This window comes from Macrobrachium nipponense, chromosome 30 (assembly GCF_015104395.2).
Source record: "Macrobrachium nipponense isolate FS-2020 chromosome 30, ASM1510439v2, whole genome shotgun sequence".
NCBI lineage: Eukaryota > Metazoa > Arthropoda > Malacostraca > Decapoda > Palaemonidae > Macrobrachium > Macrobrachium nipponense.
In genome coordinates, this window is record NC_087218.1 from 15704172 (window position 1) to 15727009 (window position 22838).

A 22838-nucleotide genomic window follows, 5' to 3' on the forward strand; every position below is an offset into this window, starting at 1 on the left:
CCACCACGATTCTGATGTTCCTCTTCCACAACCATCTCGGCAACACATTTCCCACCACCACCTGATATCACACTAACCTTTTATCAAGAAAAATGAAAGCAATGAAACATTTATGAGCAAAAGTTTCTGCTAAACAAAGTAAAAGCAAACAAAAAAAATATTACGCACAGTGAAATCTTTAGCCTTCATTTAGTTCAAAAAAAAAAAAAAAATCTGTTATGTAGATTACTGAACTGAATGGTGAATGTATTATGGTGATAGCAAATGTAAAACTTATTTTTCTCTAAGTAATGACTTCTATTGTGTTCAGAGTGTATGCTGATTTATTTCACCATCATGATCAGTGCTGCACCACACATAATCACTTGATTAAAATTTTTAAGCTTTCCATGACTAAACTCTCATTTACACCTTATAGTTCCCAACAATTGCAGATAGAATAGGAATGAATAATAACTATTTTTCCCTCTAATGTTTACTTCAGCCTTAAATTAGACTACAGCCTAGAGACAGAAAATTAGTATTGGTTGGAAGAATTATTTGCTACACAAGGTCCCATCCTGGCAGGGAGGAGACCCTGGTCTAGTAAGTCAGGTTATTGTGTAATTCCTATATTAGGTTAGGAAACAGACAGAACTTCTAATTTATCAATATGTATACTGTATCACACAAAAAAGGGGTCCGCAAAGAACGACGGATACAGATCCCACAGGTGAAAACAATCCTGGAACGCCATGTTCTGACTAATCATACCTTGACTTTCTAACCTAACTAGGGTTCCATGCCCTGACCTGGGGAGAGGGACATCATACCCCGACCTGGACCCCCTGCCTCCAAGTAACACGGAGCATGGACTTCTTCTCTGTTTGGAGTTAGGCTAGTATAAGAGCCTGACACCATTGTTCTACAAACTACTCCAAATTTTTAGGTACATTATTAGGGTACTATAATTTACTTATTTTTGCAAATCATCCACAAGCGAGATATTCGTGTAAAATGCATTACTGCATTCCTGTAGGATTTAGGTATAGCTCATAGACTCGGGTAAGAAAAAAATTGTAGCCTACCCATGTAAAGTTAAATGCAGCATAGGCTATCCCAATAGGAGAGCACAAGAAGCCTAAAATAGCCTTGACCATTGGTTCAGAAATGGTGAAAAGGTCTGTAGTATTGCAAATGCCATACCCATTAGCGGAGACTGGTAGGTGCAAGAACTCAGACCACAAAAGCGGGCCAAAACTAAACTTTCCTAAAATGCTGGGTCTTGACTTAACTAGGTAGTCTTTACCCTCCTAACCTGACTTAAGAGGTCGTACCCTGACCTGGCTTTGGGGGGGGGGGGGGTGGAAATTAGCTAGTATCCCTGGAACCCCACTCATAAGCAAAACTGACTTAACTAGAACAAGAGCTTAATGCCCATGAGTAGTAGCCTAACACTTGCCTAACCAAAACTTGCATTCCTAACCTGACTTGAGGCGCCGTGCCCCGACCTGGCCCGAGGAGAGGGGGGGGGGGGGGGGGGGGGGGCGGGGATTCGCAATCCCTGGACCTACAAATTAATACTTATAACATCGAAACCTGGGTGGCTTAATGCACTTAGAATAACTTTTATTGGTAGATCACTTACTTTGGAAAGGTTCCTATCAAATCCTCGTTCGCTCATATTTTCATCACTTGCTGAAGGAATTTCTTTGCGCCATTTGCTGCTGCCATTGTCTTCGGTCAAAGTTACTTTCGGAATATTACTTTAAGTACACCTAAGCAGAATATGTTACGTCATCAATTAAGCCGGAGAGTTACATGTCCCCACCGAGTAGTAGCCCTTAAAACATTGGCCTATACGATAGACTACCAGACAGCCGACATAACACCGATTGATGACGTCACAGTGTAAACAAAGCTTAGGTTGAATTTTGGACCGTTTTTTTTAGTCGATATTATTATAATAATGAGTTTTTGTACCAGATGGTTAGTCGGCTGTGGTTGCTTTCAGTAAGATTTAAAGGACATGGAAGTAACAGCCTTATTCGAAAAGGTCTTAATAAAGATCCCTAAGGATTAATGACATGAAAAAAAGAAGTGCACATATTTTTCCATGAATGTTCACATACGTGAAAAACGCTACGTATACGTCAGCTGGTAACAAGAACAGATTGTTCTTAAATCACGGCATTTTTATTTTTTTTTTTCGTAAGTTTTACTCCCCGTGGAATACGCTCATACCCATTACATTGCATAAATTTCAATTTACATAGAGAAAATAAGTCTTAATGCAAAATTTAATTTGACTAGCTCGTGAGGCCATAAATTAAGGCCAGCTTAATTTCAAACAACTCGATCGCCCTTCCTTTTATCTAGACTCATTGACTCAACCTGCGTTACCCAGCAGATCGGGGCCATGATCCATGATCGTCGGTCCCGGTCCCGTGGCCAGGTCGGGGAAGGTCCACTTTGATACGAATGAGTTGTGTGACTGAGGTAAGTAATCCGTCTTAATCCTTGCCATCATAGGCCTTAGCGTGTAGGATAACGTTTGCAGTGATTTAGGGTCTCGGTTATGAATTTGTTTGAGAGAAAATAACGCGTTTTTGTGAGCTTTTTTGAGAATCTCTTGTCCACGTTCATCTTTGCTCTAGTATAAGGGTATGGCCCAACCGTTAGTCCTCCTTTTGAGCCCTTCGTCCTCTATTCTCCGCAACCTTAGGGAGGACGTGCATTTGTCCTTCTTTCTTGGGAGAGAAATAAAAAATGATAATAATAAACGAGGTAAGTTAAAAAAACAGACTGACGAAAGAAAGGCTAAGGTCGGCAAGTCAACACAACAGTTACAGGAATTCTGCGAATTTGTAGAGACTGATACCTGCAATCTATTGAAACACAACTAATGACTTTCTTTTTTGCCATCAATTGACAGAATACTGAAATACTGGAAAGCCCAGACAGGTTATTTTAAGAGCTTAGGGGAAAAGGAATGACCCAAGGTTCTGTAGAAATGTCTTTGAGATGAGAGAAGAATGAAAGACCCGATTTTTTGGGTAGGAGTGAACACTAAACTTAGCTTACTCCAGACATATCTAAGATTTCTCTGAAAACCGTTTTCATACGAGTATCGAAATTGGGATTGGCAGGTGATGTATCTTTTGGAGACTTCAGTGATGCAGTAAAGGACTTTTAATCATGGAGATATTGACATGAATGAATTTTATGAAGAGTATGGGATTCTGAAGGAAATTTCCTGAAATGGTAGATTGCCACAATGATGAGCGTTATCGCAAACGGTTCAGTAAATCTGAGTGTCAATTTACATACCTGAAGAAAGTGAGTGCATATTATCTTCTTCATTCCATGCAGTAATGTTCACTCAGATCGAGTCTTTTCACTGATGACAATGACAACAGCTTGGAGGAACGAAAGAAACAGGTTAGAAGTGGAAACAGTCGAGGCAGAGCTTCAAATCTGTATCAACTTCTCGGAAGAATGCCCAGCTGTGTACAAAAAATTCTGAACAGCAAGAAAAACTATTGGAAATACAGTGAATAAACCAGCAGGCAAGCAAGGTTAGAACACAATGGGATCTATAAATGTACAGTAATTTCGGTAAAATTCTCTCTCTCTCTCTCCCATATATATATATATATATATATATATATATATATATATATATATATATCATATATATATATATCTATATATATATATATATATATATATATTTATTATATATGTATATATATGTGTATTATATAATATATAATAATATATATTTTATAATATATATATATATAATATATATATAATATATGTGTGTGTGTGTGTGTGTGTGTCATATTACATTACCGTGATTCATATACGTATATACATCGAGCTACAAATGTCCTTTAAGATCTAATTCGCTCTACCTCGGAATTATTATATTTTCATATATGCTTAACCGAAGGGGAATTTTTTAGGCGATATATACATATAACATACATACATACATAACATACATACATACATACATCATACATAATACGTACATACATACATTACATACATATATATATATATACAACACAGATTATATATATATATATATATCATATATATAGAATTATAATATATTACTCTTATATATAATATAATGATATATATATAATATTATATATATATATATATACTTATAATCACGTATGAGGTGTCCTCCTTTTTGCAATTTTAGAAATGAACATCCTTGCTGGAGCCAGATGCAGGCTTATTCGGACCATGGCTGATTCGGATCAGATTCGAACCCAAGTCTTGGCTGATTCGGACAATTTGCTCGGCTGTTTCGGACCTTTGTTTTGGGTGATTCGGACCCATACAAATAATTTTATATTATAGCAATAATCTTAGGGAAACCTTTGATGAACTTTCAGGCAAGGTGGGTGTCATTGGGTCAGTTAGAGAGTTTATGGATTATGTTGACCTAACGTGGTTGATGAGTCAGGTGAGGAAAATGGAGAACTGGTGAGTGTTTGGGGGCAGTATTATAATATAGGACAAACAACGACGTGGAAGGGGTGGCATCATAAGCTGAACAAAAAAGCCAAGAAAGTAACCTCGCACCTTATTCACTTATATCTTTAATATACTTGGAGGCAAAGGAAATACTGAATCGGGTGAATTAAGCTTGTCAAAGAGGGCAAATTAAAGAGACATCAGAGAAAGCAGGTCAAGGAACCACAAGGGTGTGTCATGAAACTGTGGAAGGATTATAATGAAAGGAAAACAACAGGTCACCTACTGAAGAAATTTGCACGTATATACTATGCACCAGTGTAAACCAAGGGACTATTTCGGGTGAATTTGGGCTTAATTTTTAGCTTTATTGTTACCTAACCTATTTTAAAAATTAGAGCAATATGTGTAAGTGTTACATTAAAGTAAAGAATGTATGTAAACATTCTGTAGAGTAATTCATGTAACCAAGAACCAGACCATAGACCAAGGAGGTCATGCAGGAAAGATTGACCAAACACCCCAGTGTGTGAACACCTGGGATCAGCAGTATCTATGTCGGACAATAACATCAACAATGCCTTCTCTGGGAATCCTTTTGATTCTCCCACGAGACAATGTGGCCTATGTGACTAACCTAGTTACGTATGTTAGTTCATATGTCTGTATATTGAGCAGTGTTGCTCTCCTATGATTTGTAAACGAATTGTATCTCAGACTTACCCTTCCTCTCTTAGCTTAAACATCTATTCAAAACCTTCCCTGCATCTATCCAACGATGTAAGCTTAGAGAATATCTTCACAGTCAACGGAGGTATAGCTAAGAATGAATGGGGTTATACCAACCAACATTTGCGATGCAAACCAAAAGTACAACTTGGTGCCTCGTTTGTAAATAACGATGGAGACACCAACATATGTAACTGTACGAAATAAATGGTCCTAGAAACGTGAGAGGAGTGGATTTCCATTGCTTCCCCAATATATTTTCATAATAGACTTTGGATTGATTATGGATTACAAACATTGAGACAACATTATAAAACAACGTCACAAATGTTACACATGTAAATACATAGCAGTGGCGGCTCGTCAGTAGGCACTGTGGAGCTGCTGCACCCCCTATATATATATATGCAGAAAATTATGAATATAACATGAATATGAGAAATTAAGTATAGATTATCAATAATCCTTTAAAAAGGATTACCATTCTCTTGTTTTTGAAAAAAAAAAAAAAAAAAAAAAAAAAAAAAAAAAAACAAATATGAGGAACTACTGGTGCTCTGCATCAACAGTTCTTATTTTGCTAGTAGGATGATAATGTAGCCAGCTCGCACGTAAGGGTGATGCCCTCTCGAGCAGTGTTAGCCTAGCTGTTGGAGGACGAAGGTGTGATTTGAAATTCGTCAATAGTCTAATCAGTATGTAGTATTAGTGATAATGATCAAATTAGTGACGATACTAATGATATGTAATGTAATGCAGAATAATCAACTCGGTGGTGAGTTGCAATAAATGGGAAAGAATGATACCCACAATAATGTCAATGATGCTAAAATTCAAAATAGCTCTTGGCAGCGATTCTGCTGCCTTCCGAGAGAGAGTACAAACTCAGTTTTGTTTGCAGTTTCAAATTTGATTAGGGTAATCATCCATTAGTAATCAGTCATAGCTCAAGAAAAACAGACAATTAGCAAATTTGAAGAAATTAAGTTTTTGGCATTGTTTATAGTGTCATATATATATATATATAATATATATATATATATATATATATATATATACATATAATAAAAGGAGCCCATAAAAACACCAAAATGAAGAGAGAAAAGTACTATATTTCAGAGACTGCTGTCTCTCTTCAGGTATATTCATATACCTGAAGAGTCTCTACATTTTGGTGTTTTTATGGGCTCCTTTTATTAGATGGAATTCTGTTGTTACAGAACATTTTTACCAGTCATATATATATTATATATATATATATATATATATGTATATGTGTGTGTGTGTACTTTATAATGTGTGTTTATGCAGTTAATATGTAGGAATTGAAAGAAAAAATTATGTAACAGCACCCCTATGCATGAAAGCCAGGAGCCACCACTGCATATTAGGTCCGAATTGGCCAATCATATAAAGGTCCAAATAAGCCTGGATAAAGGTCCAAATGAGCTAGTACATGGTCCGAATGAGCCAGTGCATGGTCCGAATCAGCCAAGGTCCGAATAAGCCTGGATAAAGGTCTGAAGGAGCCAGTACATGGTCCGAATGAGTCCGTGCATGGTCTGAATGAGCCAAGGTCCGAATAAGCCTGGATAAAGGTCCGAATGAGCCAGTACATGGTCCGAATAAGCCAGTTCCCCTGGAGCCTATCCCCTAAGATAGGACTATCAGCCTAGCTGGAGCGCCTGCAGATTCGTCGGGCAAGAGCACCGTCTGCTAGATAATTGGTGGACGAATACAAAAAAGATGGTGGATGTATGTTTTGGAGCAGTTTTTGAAAATGTGCAGTAATGGAATATCAAAAAGTCTATAAAAAAAGAAAAAATGGCATAGACAAAAAAAAAAAATAAATTAGTTTCAGCGCGGTGGAACAGTGCTGCTCACCTTATCCACATTTTTAATGATTCTTGGCAAGCTCGTATGTCCTGGCAAGATAAAATGTCATAGACAAAAAAAAAAAAAAAAAAAAAAATTAGTTTCGGTGCGGTGGAATGGTGCTGCACGCCTTATCCACATTTTTAATGATTCTTGGCAAGCTTGTATGTTCTGGCAAGAAAAAATGGCATAGACAAAAAAACAAAAAAATTAGTTTCAGCACGGTGGAACAGCGCTGCACATCTTATCCACATTTTTAATGATTCTTGGCAAGCTTGTATGTTCTGGCAAGAAAAAGCTGTATAAAACCGCACTTACCTTATTGGAGATCGAAATCAGACAACAACAACGGACGTTACACCGCCAGTGGAAAGTGTTGCCATGCTTCACGATGCTGATTGTGCCTTCTTTACACTTATCACATTCACCACTAAAATTGCCAAGAAGGCCACTTTTCATTAAAAAGATAAGTAATGACTTCTCATCATTACATAAGATACCTAAATCGAGCAATGTGACCAGATTGGCAGCGGCAAATTGAAGGTGAGCAGGATAGACACGGATACAGCCATGTTGGGAAGCCAGGAGAGACTGAGAAGGTCGCATTGGGTCGGGGGCTCGGGACATAATGGCCAAGAGGTTGTCAGCTGTTTTCTCGGTCGTCAGCTGTTTTGGGTGGAACTGCTTACCTTGGCGGAGGGATTGGTGGCCCGGGCAGGAGTTATGAGGCCTGCCCGACAAATTTGCAGACTACTCATCAGCCTCCTTCCATCAGGCACGAGCCGGTAAGTCTATTGCAATACTATTCGTGACAAATAGTCTTATTCAAAAAGGTCTTGATAAAGATCTCGGGTAGTTTTCAGTTTAGTTGGCTAGGCCGCAGGACACCTTTTGCCCGGCCCATAATCCCTCCACCAAGGTAAGTAGCCCCTTCGACCTGGAAGACCTACCAGACCCGCGAGGTGCGACCATTCAAAACAGTCAACATGGTGTCACCGTCTACTCCTCATCCAGTCCGCTGCTAACCCTGTTACGTTTTCGGACTTGATCAAGTTCTGTGACGATATTGATGTGTTACATTCGTTCCTTTTCAAAAGTGACCTTACAGGCGATTTTAATGGTCAATATGAACACTGCAAAGAGGAAACAATGAGCCTCGTGAAAGAGGAAGACAGTTTTGTGCCCTAAAGCTGGTATCACACTAGTCATTTCTTGCTCGCAGTTTTGGCCAGCATCCAGCCGATGCTCGCGAGCAAAAGTGTTGTATCGTCACACCAGGATCTCTTTGTTTCGAGGAGCAGCAGGAAAAAGTAAACAAAACTGATCAGCTGATATCATCATGGCGCCAGAAATTGTCGGACTGTTGCAAGATGTGCAGCAGTGATGTGTTTTCTTGGAATCTTAACGTAAATGCAAGAGTAACAAAAAACGTTTGCGGGTTCGAGAGTGGCTCAGGAGAAGAGAAGCTAAAGGTCTGAGAGTACGTCCTATCAGCAGCAGCCATCTTGTTTGTTTACACTACGCGTCGCTCGCGGTTCGTGGTCATTGCTTCCCGTCCAGACAGGAAGCCAAAATCTCAAGCAGTGTTGCCGAAGTGCGGAATTTTCGTCTGCTATGCAGAATAAAAAGTCTACGGGGCAGCTATCCAAGTTTGTATGCCGATGCGGATTCCACATCTGCATTTTCAGCAGCAATTCTTCATGACACATTCATGTAAATTTATCATATACAAATTGCAATATTTTTTTACTTTAAAACAATTTCTCCTTCAAATACAATATTACAAAAGATAAGACTCTTACCAGAATATGACGGTGATATAATTAATGTACATAAATCTGTTAATATAAAATTATTTCCTATATGATTTAATGAGTTATATACTGATACATAAATGCTGTTATCTGGGACAAATAAGAAAGGAAAAAATAATACATCTCATATGTATATATATATATATATATATATATATATATATATATATAATATATATATATATATATATATATATATTACGTATATAGGTATATGTATGTATGTATATATACACAGTGCATGTATATAAATATATGTAAATATAATGTATATAAATATGTATATATAGATATAATATACATATGTATGAACGTGTATATATATATATATATATATATATATATATATATATATATATATATATATATCTATATGTATATATATATATATATATATATATATATATATATATATATATATCTATATATGTATATATATATATATATATATATCTATATATATATATATATATATATATATATATATATGTGTGTGTGTGTGTGTGTGTGTATGTATTTGTATATATGTATATATATATATATATATAACTATATATACATATATACATATATCATATATGTATGTGTATATATATGTATACATATGTACATGTGTATATATATATATATGCGTGTATATATGTATATATAACATATATATATATATATATATATATATATATATATATAGATATATATATATATATATGTATATATATATCTTCATCTTTATATATCTAGATAGATAGCTAGATATATATATATATATAGATATATATATATATATATATATATATACATAGATATTTACCATATATATTAATCTATATATATATATTATATATATATATAATACTATCTATATATATATTAGTAAATTACTTAAGTATAACGAAATTTAAAAATAAAAATCGTTCAAATCCCTATGTGCGAAGTTCATGATCATCATATCCTACGAATAGGTGCAGTAAACAAGTGATCAATGACCTCCACAATCTCCTATGGGCATACACAGTTTTTATCGCTAGTAGGTAGTAGGCTAAACAAGTAAGATACTCAGCGTTTTCAACGAAGGATTTTCAATGCCAGAATTCTTGCTTTTAATGAATTTGCTATGTAAAAAGGTAATGACCAGAGTTTCAAAAATATATCTTTGGAGCTCTCGTTTCATAGACAATAAAACTTCTAATATTATATATACCGGCATCTCTGCAAAACTCGTAAAGATCAAGTGGCAACCATAATTATGCGGACTAAGTATTCATCTTCCCAGATCGCCAATCCATTATCATGTCATCTATGACATTTATGTTGAAGTAAAATGAGTAGTGCACATTATTCAATCTATAGTAAATTCACATCAGCCGTGCATTTGATGTCTAGGCCAGTCCCTTATAACGCTCCTGATTGGCTGTTGATAAGCCAATGACAGGGCCGGAGCATTCACATAGGCAAGATGTATGTTCCACTTCTCCTGAGGGATACTTTTGAAAGACGTATCCCTCATGAGAGGTTGAACATACATCCTGCCTGTGTGCACTCTTTAGAGAGTGACTGAGAGTTTCCAGCCCCGTGATTGGCTTATCAACAGCCAATCAGGAGCGTCGTAAGGGACTGGCCTGAACATCAGATGCACCGGTGATGTGAATTTACCATTGTAATATCGGTTTACATCATAATATATTTAAAATAGACCTGAAATTATGTTTTCTTTATGCAGTGAGAAGTTGAGCTTCTATTGTATTTGCACCAATATTTGATTCAGGACCCAGGACAGATTAAAACTTTTTCCCTGTCATATGTCATCATTAGTTTGTTTTCAATAAGTAATTGAAAATAAGGATAAATCAGACTCCTTCTTTTCAACTGGAGAACACCCTATTTCTTCTTAATTGGTTGAACTTGAACGCCTACTGTTTCCAGTCCCACCCTTGGGCGAATCCTAGTGGGTGCCGTGATCCATCGTAACCACCCACTTAATGGGTCAAGGTCTAAAGCCCCTATTACACGTATCCGGTTTCCTATGGCGCCGTCGGTTGCGACGCTAGCATATGTTCAAACCGGAGCGTGTGATAGCAAATTGGCCGTATGAACGCTAACCCACGGCCGGCCGGATGAACTTTCGCCAGTACTAAAGTTGGCCGTACGGCCGTCGTACGTCACGACTGAGGACATAGCGTGTAATTGCTCACCGTATGGTATGACATCAGTCTGAGGCTGCACCTGACAGTGGAAGGTCGCCACCATGGCAAGCTCTTGTGCGGATTACAATTATGAGACATATGATATTCTCCAAATGTAATGTAGGTACACATGTACATTTATGAACCTTAGATACTCTGGAATAAAGTTTGAAACTTCTTTATTTTTTTTAATTAACCTGGTATGAATGTTTCATACTAAAACGAGAAATTATAGTTATTTGTGCAAAATAAACTTACCTTCAGATATTTTGGGCCTAAACATTTGTAGATTGCTGCACATGTTTCTGGGATTATTGCACTGAGAGAAGGCTGCGATATAATTGTTGTAAACTTTAGATCGCTCTATGTTCTTCCTGTAGCAAGAAATCTCAAAGTGGCTGAAAGACGCTCATGTGGACTAATTGCTTCTCTCATGCAAGTGTCCTTTTTTTCTATTAAAGGTGATACCTGACTTAAGAGTTCCAAATATGTGTCATGATCCATTCGCATGTAGTTAAACCAGTCATCTTTTTCTAGTGCTAGTTCCTTCATTAAGTTAACATGAGAGTATTTTTGTCGTTTACACAGCCAATGTTTGGACCAAATCTTCCTTTTTCTTGTTGTCACCTTCAAACAGCACGCTAGAGCAATAGGAACGAGATTGTCGTCGAGAGAAGACATGTCACTCCTCCACCACAAACAGTGCCACACTCACCCACTTGCCACCGGCCGTTCAAATACGTGTAATAACTCTAGCCGTAGGCCAGAATTTTCCTACGGTTGGCCGTAGCAAACCGGATACGTGTAATAGGGGCTTAACACTTACAGCTTGCCTCATCATATTTTGTTGTGTCGAAGGCGCTGGTTTTATGGGTCTCACTTTTCAAACATGCTATTTTGCGTTCAGTTTCTACCACTCTCTCTACCTCTCCTTCGTCTTCATCTACCATAACTCTACTAGTAGATTTTCCTAGCTAATATATTCCCTACATAACTATGTCTACAGACTTCTGCATTCTTAACAATGCGAGTTTGTATGATTATGAAATGTGCCAGCATTTTCTTGTTTTTGTTTAGTTTAGAGGTCTCAAGACAAAATTAATTAGATAAGTAAATACCTTAAATATGGATTATTGTGTCTCAATTGATGAAAACTACTGCATCAGGTGAAAAAAAAGTGCTCTCAAGTTCAAAGCAAATGTAACTGTCGTTTCTCTCTCTCTGGTAGAGAAGACGGTTCAGTGTTATACTGAATAATAGGTACTGGAATTGTAGGTGGATGCATTCCATAGCGATAGAAATTATATCCAATATGATAGGTAGGTTACTCGGTTGTAAGAACATATATACAGGGTTTTTCAAAATTAAAGGCCCCCCCCCTCTAAGGCATAAACTAAAATTGATATGGACAAAAACAATAGTAATTCAGAACAGGTATTTATTTAAGTTTCTCTTTGACTATTTGATATTTTGTTTGGCCTCCATCAGTAAATTGCAAAAAAGCTGAGACTCAAACTCCATTTCCCTGAGCACTTCGGTCACCTCTCTTCGCAGGTTGTCGAGGCTTGGTATACCATCATAGTTCACTGTGCGCACTTCAACACGATCCTTTAAGATACTACCAATGTTTTCACCCACATTAAGGTCAGGGGAGCTACCTGGAAATTCACTTGACGAGAATAAATCGATACCACTGTTTCGAAGCAGCTCCTGTGTCTGAAGAGCCTTGAAACATGGTGCCTTATAATGCAAAAATGTGATTTCTTTAACAGATAATACATTTTCAGAATCTTTGAGGAAAGGAAATACTCCACTAGTAAGCACAGTTTCTCTGAAGTATTCGCCATTCCATGACTGTCCTTTTTCTTTGATGATCCACATCAACCGTTTGGCTGTGAAATGGAGAAAAATTCCCAAACATTCAGGAAATTTCACAACTGATTTGGCTTCCTGACTGTGTAAATGAAGAATTCATCTGATGCGACAACATGGAGAAAGTCAGCTTCATCCCAATCTTTAAGAAATGAATCACAAAACCATGCACGGTCTTCTCTCTGTTGCTGAGTGATGTTGGGCTTGCTGATAACATGAAATGGCTTGATACCAGATTTTTTCAATTCATGATATACAGCACTATAACTTCTCTTCTTTCCTCTTCTTTCCCCAATTTACATAAAGACTTTCTTGGTCTACCCAATGCCTCAGCTATGATGTCTTTTGACTCCTGAGAAAGGACTTCAGCCCTTACAAGATTTTCACTCTTTTCATGATGACAGTCATATGGATTTTTGTTCCAGTTTCTTTCAACAAAGGATTCATCTCTTTTAATGTATTTAGCTATCCAGGAACGTGAAAGGAGGGATGCGCCAGCATCCCTGGCCTCCCTGAAGGTTATAGCCCGGATTCGGTCAGTCCATCTGATTTCCTCCAAGTCGTTAGCCATGGCTGTATTGAACTCTGTCACTCAGTCTGAAAATACAAGAAATGTAAAATGAAAAATGACTTGATAGAAACTTGAGATAATGTACTTGGAGATAGCCTATAGCAGATAACTTCATAACTTTCCATTGTTCTGTGGAGTGGGGGTGGGCTCTAATTTCGAAACACCCGGTAGTATACTACATAATTAATTAGTCAATGACTGAACACTTGAAAATGGAATTCAAATTTTCATCATCTCTATGAAATTTTCAGTTTTAAAACAATTTGATGATATAGTGTGGTTACATAGTACTGTAGGAGTGCTGCATATTTTATTGGAATAAACATTCTTTAAAACTGCTGTGATTCAAATTGACCGTCAGTCGCAGAATTGTACAAAGAATTTCCAGTCACATAACATGGATTCCCTGGAAAATGACTTTGTCATTAATCAAAGGTGTGTTTACTTTTGTTCTGTTACTGAATTGGGACTGAATTTAGATGCCAGGTGATTAATGGTCGCTGAACCGCATTCATTCAAAACAATTCTTATTATTTCTATGTTCTCAGATAATAAGGTAATGATGAATTGCATATTTACATCCCATTTTTAATATGTTACAAGGAGTCTCAAATATTTCCGACGTTCAGAAAGCTGCCTGCATATTATATTAAACATATACGCAACGTCCAGTCGCGCTAATTCATGGTTAGTGTCATTTTCGCCTTAAATAGGAATAGGGATGTTAGTGTTTTCTACTTTGTTTTCATATTGCATTTCAGTTTACGAACGCGAGTTATGTTCTAATAAAATTTTACTCCTTTATATCTTTTTTCACTTTTATGTGAAATGTAATTAAATTTTAGTTCATCTTTTCTTTGTATCCATATGATATACGTTTAAAATCTTAAAACTTACCTATAGTGTTTGAAAATGTTTATGGTTGAGTAGTTAATTATTATATACTACATACATACATACTACATATATCTATATATATATATATATAGATATATATATATATATGATATAATATATTATATATTATATATCTATTATATATATTATATATAATACATTAGATTATATATATAATTATATATTAATATGTAATAATAAGATACAAATTTATATAATATCTATATATCTATATATATATATACATATATATATATAATATATATATATATATTTATATATATATATATATATATATATATATATATATAATATATATAAATTAATATATATATATGTGTGTGTATGTATATACATATATATATTTCTCTTGATGTTTCGGCTAATTCGTTTAGAATTGTATCTTTTAATTAGTTATCCTGTAAAATTCAATAAAAAGGAAACTTGCCTTAGAAAAATGGTCATTTTTCCCCTAGGTTGCAATTGCCCGTATGTAGGTAGTATTGTTTTTCTTATAGACAAAAATGTAAATAAAGGAAAATCCCTAAATTTATTTTAACAGATAAGATTAACAAAAAATCCCGCATGGAGAGAGAGAGAGAGAGATCAGACAAAGAAGATTCGTACTGCAAAAAATCCCTGAGAGTGAGAGAGAGATTTCAGCAAATTATAGCACCAAGAGACAAGGCAGGGTTAAAAAAAAATGTTCAGAATATTTCCTGCTATATTTTGATAAATCGAAATATTTCTCGTGGAATATAGAAAATCAACGAAAAATCGAGAGAATGAGAGGAGAGTATGTGAACTGGGTATGTCCAGATATTGTTCGAAATACGGAGAGAAGTCTAATGCAGGAATAGTCATCTTGTTTATTGTGGCTGCCTATTCACTGGTGAGGTTCTTCCTGACTACTGTTGATGGAGTTGAACAGCCCAAGGGGAAGGAACTGAAGGAGAGAATTGCGGCTTGGCGAGACACCATCTGGTGCCAGAGAGAGCAGCAGGTGAACTTGGACAGGATAATTTTTCAGCTGCGACAGAGGCTCGACAACAATGAAGAGATTCAGAAGGCGGGCAGAAGGGAAGAACACACTCGTGTAATCCAGATCACTCAGGAAATGTTGCAATAGCAGGCCTGGCAAGAAAGGGCCTACTCGCTCGAAGCTGACACTTTGGTCCTGAAGAGGGAAAACGACCAAGAAAAGAGGGAAAATCGGCAGCTGGAAGACAAGATCCTCAAGATCAAAGATGAAAATCAGCAGCTGATGGAAAAGACAAAGGAAATTGGGGAGAGGTCAGGTTGGAGCGCCTGCAGAAGGAAGTGGAAGACCTCAGGAAGGAAAAGTGTGGACTCCAGTGTGAAGTTGAGGCTGCGAAACTCAAGAGGAAGGAGCTGACATGCCTTCTAGAGAAAGGAAATCGTGACTGGAGAGGAAGACCGGTGTCCAGGGCAAACGGAACGAAAAGCTGGAAGATGAGGCTTGACAGCTGCGAGGAGTGAAGGAAAATTGGTTTACAACCTGAAGAAACTGCAGGGTAAAAGCAGACCCCTGGTTAGCGACAACTGGAAACTGAAGAAGCAGCTGTTCCTCTTCAAGGAATGGCACGATCTCCAAGGAATGGCGTGAATTGGAAGGAGTCAGTGGCATATTCTGGTTCTAAGACTAAGCGTGTCCCGGGACGGGCAGGCAGGACCTGCCAAGTGTCCCAGGACGGGTGGGTGGGGCCCGCCACGTGTCCCAGGATGGGCGGGCGGGGCCTGCCACGTGTCTCGTGTCGGACAGGTGGGCGGGGCCCGTCCCGTGTCCCGGGATGGGCGGGCAGGGCCTACCATGAGTCCTGGGACGGGCGGGCGAGACCCGCCATGTGTCCTGGGACGGGCGGGCGGGACCTGCCACATTGTTCCAGGCGGGTGGGTCCTGCCATGTATCCCAGGACGGGTGGGCGGGTCCCGCTACGTGTCCCGGGACAGGTGGGCGGGGCACTCCACGTGTCCTGGGATGGGCATGCGAGGCCTGCCACGTGCCCCGGGATGGGTGGGCGAGGCCCGCCACGTGTCCCAGGACGGGCGGGCGGGGCCAGACACGTCTCCCGGGTGGGGCCCGTCACGTGTCCTGGGATGGGCTGGCGAGGCCCGTCATGTGTCCTGAGACGGGCAGGCGAGGCCAGCCACGTGTCCTGGGACGGGCGGGCGAGGCCTGCCATGTGTCCTGGGACAGGCAGGCGGGGCCCACCAACTGTCCCAGGACGGGTGGGTGGGGCCCATCCGTCCTCCGTGGGACGGGCGGGCAGGGCCTACCACGTGTCCCATGATGGGCGGGCGGGGCCCCCCACGTGTCCTGGGACGGGTGGGCGGGGCCCGTCCCGGGACAGGCGGGCAGGGCCTACCACGTGTCCCGGGACGGGCGGGCGAGACCCGCCATGTGTCCCGGGACGGGTGGGCGGGGCCTGCCACATGTTCCAGGCAGGCGGGGCCTACCATGTGTCCCAGGACGGGTGGGTGGGGCCCGCTACGTGTCCCGGGACAGGTGGGCAGGGCACTCCACGTGTCCTGGGATGGGCAGGCGAGGCCTGCCACGTGTCTCGGGACGGGCAGGTGTGGCCTGCTATGTCTCCCGGGACAGGCAGGCGAGGCCCGCCAAGTGTCCCGGGACGGGTTGGCGGCGCCCGCTACGTGTCCCGGGACGGGATGACGAGGCCCGTCACATGTCCTGGGACAGCGTTTGAGGCCTGCCACGTGAGGGCGAGGCCCACCACGTGTCCCGGAACGGGCGGGCGGGGCCCGCCACGTGTTCCGGGATGGGTGGGCGGGGCCGGCCCTGTGTCCCGGGAAGGGCGGGCGGGTCCAGCCACGTGTCCTGGGACAGGTGGGCGGGGCCCACCACATGTCCCGTATCCTGGGATGGGCGGGTGAGGCCGGCCACGTGTCCCGGGATGGATGGGGCGAGGCCCGCCACGTGTCCCGTATCCTGGGATGGGCGGGTGAGGCTGGCCATGTGTCCCGGGATGGATGGGCGAGGCCCGCCACGTGTCCCGGGACAGGCGGGAGAGGTCTGCCACGTGTCCCAGGACAGGCGGGCGGGGGCTCGCCACGTGTACCGGGACGGGCGGGCGGGCCCACCATGTGTCCCGGGATGGGTGGGCGGGGCCCGCCACATGTCCTGTGTCCCAGGACGGGCGGGTGGGGCCTGCCATGTGTCCCTGGACGGGCGGGTGAGGCCCGCTATGTGTCCCGGGACGGGTGGGTCACGTGTCCCGGGACAGGCGGGCGGGGCCCGCCACGTGTACCGGGACGGGCGGGCAGGGCCCACCACGTGTCCAGGGATGGGTGGGCGGGGCAAGCCACATGTCCTGTGTCCCAGGACGGGCGGGTCGGGCCTGCCACGTGTCCCTGGACGGGCGGGTGAGGCCCGCTATGTGTCCCGGAAAGGGCAGGTCATGTGTTCCGGGACGGGTGGGCGAGACCCGCCACATGCTCCTGGACAGGCGGGCGAGGCCTGCCATGAGTCCCGATGTGTGTCCCGGGACTGGCGGCCAGGGCCCGCCATGTGTCCTGGGACGGGCGGGCGGGGCCCGCCACGTGTCCCGGGATGGGTGGGCAATGAATATTTTTTCAGTTATGATGCCTGTTGTTTACATAGTTATACTTTTTGCATACAGTGGTGTAGAATAAATTTAGAACCATAAATTTCTGTGTATAGGACAACCTTTAAATCCTAAAATTCACTTTTAAAAATTGGTGGTTGTATTATACAAGCACTTTAAAAATCAAACCTTGAATTTTAAGTGATGCTCACTCGTAGGGTAATCTTGGTCTCAGTGCGATAACTACTGACATACATGATTAGATTAGATTTATCTTCCCGCCACTGGCCAGTGGCATAAGGCTGATACAGTTTCTCTCCATCTGTCTCTATCCCGAGCCATTTCCCTCGCTTCCTCTAAGTTTTGGATTTCATCCTCAAGATCCCTGACAATTATGTCTATCCACCTCGTTCTTGGTCTACCCAGCGGTCTTCTTCCTATTTGTACTGCTTTCAGTGCTCTCCTGGGGTCTCTATTCTCTTCCATCCTCTCAACATGTCCAAACCATTTCAGCCTTCCCCTCTTCAACCTGGTACTGACTGGCCTTTGCCTCAATCTCACCCTGATGTCTTCATTTCTAACATAATCATCCCATTTAATGCCAAGTATTCTTCTCAGCAGCTTCATCTCAAAAGCATCCAACCTTTTCTCCTCTGTTCTGGTCAGTGCCCAGGTAGACGAGCCATACATCAGGACTGGTAGTACTACTGCATTGAATATTCTCATCTTAGTTCTCAAGCTGATTTCATGCCTCGACCAAACGTTTTTTCTCAGAACCTCAAAAGCTCTTGCTGCTCCTAGTTTTCTTCTTTGTATATCTTCAATTTGCCTCCAGTCTGCTGTTACCACACTTCCCAAGTAAACAAACTTCTCAACTTGCTTGAGTTCCTGTCCTCTGATTGTCATATCCTCCATGTGCACCCAATCATCATCCTTACTCACAACCATGATCTCGCTCTTCTTTGTGCTGATGTTCAAGCCAAAATTCTGTGTCTCTGTCTCCATCCTCATTACCATACCTACCAGCACCAGCCACGTATCAGCAACCAACGCAACATCATCAGCAAAGTCCAAATCCATAAAAACTTCTCCACCAATACTAGCCCCTCTGTTTTCATTCTCCATCACTCTTCTCATTATATGGTCAATATATACATTAAACAAGGTGGGTGACATAACACATCCCTGTCTTAGCCCACTTCCAACTGGGAACCATTCACTTTGCTGTCCATCCAGCTGTACACAGCTGCACACTCCTTGGTACCAGTTCTTTAGTATCCTTATCACTTTCAGTGGTATACCATAGTGTTCTGCCACTCTCCACATTCCATCTCTCCATACTGAATCATACGCTTTCTCCAAGTCTATAAAAGCACAGAATATTGGCTTTGCATACTCCCATCTCTTCTCAATTATCTGTCTTAAGGTGAAAATTTGATCCACTGTTGACCTTCCACTTCTAAAACCACACTGCTGTTCTCTAAGTTTCTCTTCTACTATAGGTCTTATTCTGTTAAGTATTACTCTCATGAATATCTTCCCTGGGACTGACAGTAAACTTATGCCCCGATAGTTACCACACTCCCTTTTGCTTCCCTTATTTTTATATATTGGTATCATAATTGCCTTTTTCCAATCACTTGGTACCACCTCTGTTCTCCAAACTATGCTAAAAACAACTCTTAATGCCTCTATCATCCTTCGTCCTCCTGCTTTTAGCATCTCTGCAGTTATCCCGCACACGCCAGCAGTTTTTCCATTTTTACAGATTTTAAGGCCTCTTTCACCTCTTCTGCACTAATGTCTTCTTCCTGTACCTCCAGGGCCTCGTTTAAATCTGCAATGCACTCATCCCTACCGGTAGTATCAACATTTAGGAGTCTTTCAAAATACCTTGCAAACAGATTCCTTTTCTCCATTTCGTCTGTGACCAAGTTCCCATCTTCATCCAACATGCCATCACTCCCTCCAAACTTTTTCTGGCTTGCGTTCCTCAAGAATCTCACAGCTGCAAACATAGCCCTGCTCTCGCCAATTTCCATAGCTTCTTCAACTTCGGTAGCTCTTTCTTTCCAAAACATGTTTTGGTCATGCTTCATCCTATCACTTAGTTCTCTCAGCTTTCTATTTCTTCGTCTTTTTAGTTGTTGTTTCTTCTCTAGGTCTTGTTCATCGTCCATTTGAACTCTCAACCTTTGTTGCTCTTCACTTAAAACTTTTGCTTCATCACTAAACCAAGGTTTGCTGTTACTTCTCTTATAACCTAACACCTCTGTTGCTACGTCCTTAGTATCTGAACTTAATATTGCCCAGGATTCCTCTGAATCCATATCCATATTTTCCATACCAATTAATGCCGCAAATTTGCCTCCTACCTTCACCTCATACTGTTGTTTAACTCTTTCATTTCTCAACTTATCCACATCAAACTTTATAGTTCTAAGACATACATGAAAATTTTATATTATATGAAACAATAATTTAGAAATTAAACTGGTAAAAAAGGTTAATAAAAACCATTTTTTACCCTTATATATGGTAAATGGCAAATAATAATTAGGAATAATTCCATATCAGTGAAATAAATTTTTATTTCTGTAAGCCCAGCCGAGAAAATTTAAACATCGAGTTATGGTTGCGCTCACAGCAACCTTTGACGCTTTCAGAAATTTTAATGGTACTGTAATTAAACTGTAATAGCATTTAGGATAACATAATAGTCATTTTTCATTAAAAATTCATTATCAATTTGGTGGTAAATAAAAGAATTTTGGATTATATAGTACAACTCTTTAGAACAGTTCTGTCATACGAATGATATTTATCGTATTGTTGTTAGGTATTGTTTGTGATTAGTGATGAAACAGACAAAACGATGGTTTCTGTTTTAGGCAACGTGTGCGGGAAAAGCATATCTTTACATAACCAAAAGCTAGCTATTCACAGATGGTTTTGTAATTTAACAGCTGTGTTATTGTCTTATACTACAGATATGAGAAAAATTATTGAAAATTTGCCATAATTTTTTTACCACTTATCTAAACGTCATGTTATACTACATGGAAATGTACTGTACGTGCTGCCATAAGATTAAGGTATCCTGTGAGAACTATTCTGAGTATATTGCAATTGTTATAATATTTTGTATTCTTAGTTTTTACTGAAAAGTTATTTACAAGTTACAGTGTCTGCTTGTTGAGACAAATTTTATCTGCCAGGTCATTTCCTCTCCTGTTGAATCTGCTACCTGCCGATTGTCGTAGTACCCCTCATGGACTCTTGCATCAGGCCCATATTCCCCTGTACCTGGCCTGATTATCATCTGCTTTTCCATTTCTGGCCCCAAGACTTGAGTGTTTGCTCTCATCAATGTGTCCTGCTGCCTTTTAGTTTGAAGCACCATCCAATACAAGAGACAGCCTTGCATCTACACCAGCCCTCATCTGCTGCTGATCAGTCTCCATCATTATCCTAAAAATAACACCAGCCCATGCCAGTTGTTGCTCAAGCCCAGACACCATTGCCAATTATCTTTCACTCTAATGTATCAGTAGCCATTTGAGAATGCTATTTTTCAGTCTTGTATTAGCTAGTTGAGCAAGACCAACTGCAACAGTAGCAACAGTTGATGTTGCAAGAGTGACTGCATGCTTTGCACCTATGCTCCCTCCTTCTAAAGACTTTGCATCCTTCCAAGAGTGATTGCAGTGCTCTTCATGCTTGCACTGACTATTTTGTGTTGGTTTATGTTTGCTGACTATTTAGTTTGTGGCCATAGTCTCACTCCTTGATACTTGACAGAAGTTTTAGTATTTTCTCCCTTGCAAATGCCAGTCTGCTTTCTATCTCATGCTAGGCATAGCCAGGTTTTCCCTGACAAGAATATACTTACAACCCAGCAGATGACAGTCTTAATTGGAAGTGCTTCCTTGCATCTACTTTCACATAGTTGGCTTTCAGGCCTGCTGCATCTCCAGTCTCTACTGTTGTTAAGAATTACAGCCTTGTTCTGGAAGAACATAATCCCTATAGTTACCTAATCATCTTCTATGCTTCAAGCCCTAGAACCCATGAGGCATTTTTGACGTCCAAGGAACCTGGGTCATCTCAATATGCCTTTAGAGACATATGTATCTGTCTCATTTTGCTGTTCTGAGCAAACTTTTATCAATGAGCTGGCAAGTTATCAATCATAGGAGATTTGATACTCAACTTGCTCTTCTGGATCCTGTCTTTGCAGTTTGTCCCCATGTGTATATGATGACTAACCTGCACAAACCAGTTCCTGGTTGGAGAACATAGGTATTTGTAAATAATATGAATTACCTAATATATGACATGCAATACATATTATATATATATATATATATATATATATATATATATATATATATATATATATATATATATATGTGTGTGTGTGTGTGTGTGTGTGTATGTATATATATATATATATATATATATATATATATATATATATATATATCTTACATAAGTTGAAAAGAACAACTCCTCAAGCCAGCTATATGAGTGTTAAGAATACTTATTCGTTGATATGGTAATATTATGAATAGTGCAAGACTTCTGTCCAAGGTGTCTAGCTCATTCCTTCCTTTAATGGGTTTGTGAAAAAAAATGTGTCAGATTTTATACTGAAACCCATCACTCACAGCTAAGTTGCCATTCTCCAGATCCTTTGGCTCTTTCACAACTGGATACTTACACAGAAAGAATAATTTGATGAACCACCAATTGCATTATGGAATAATGAATCTGATCAGTGAAAACAGATTAAGCGAAAAGTGGTATCGCAATGTTTCAATTCTATAAAGAA

The 22838-nt window shown here is 40.1% G+C and overlaps 1 protein-coding gene across 1 annotated transcript in view; it reads left to right on the plus strand.

Annotated features, from left to right (window-relative positions):
* Positions 1–22838, plus strand: part of LOC135202313 (acyl-coenzyme A thioesterase 13-like) — a 33055-nt gene that overhangs the window by 9099 nt on the left and 1118 nt on the right. The window lies entirely within an intron of this gene.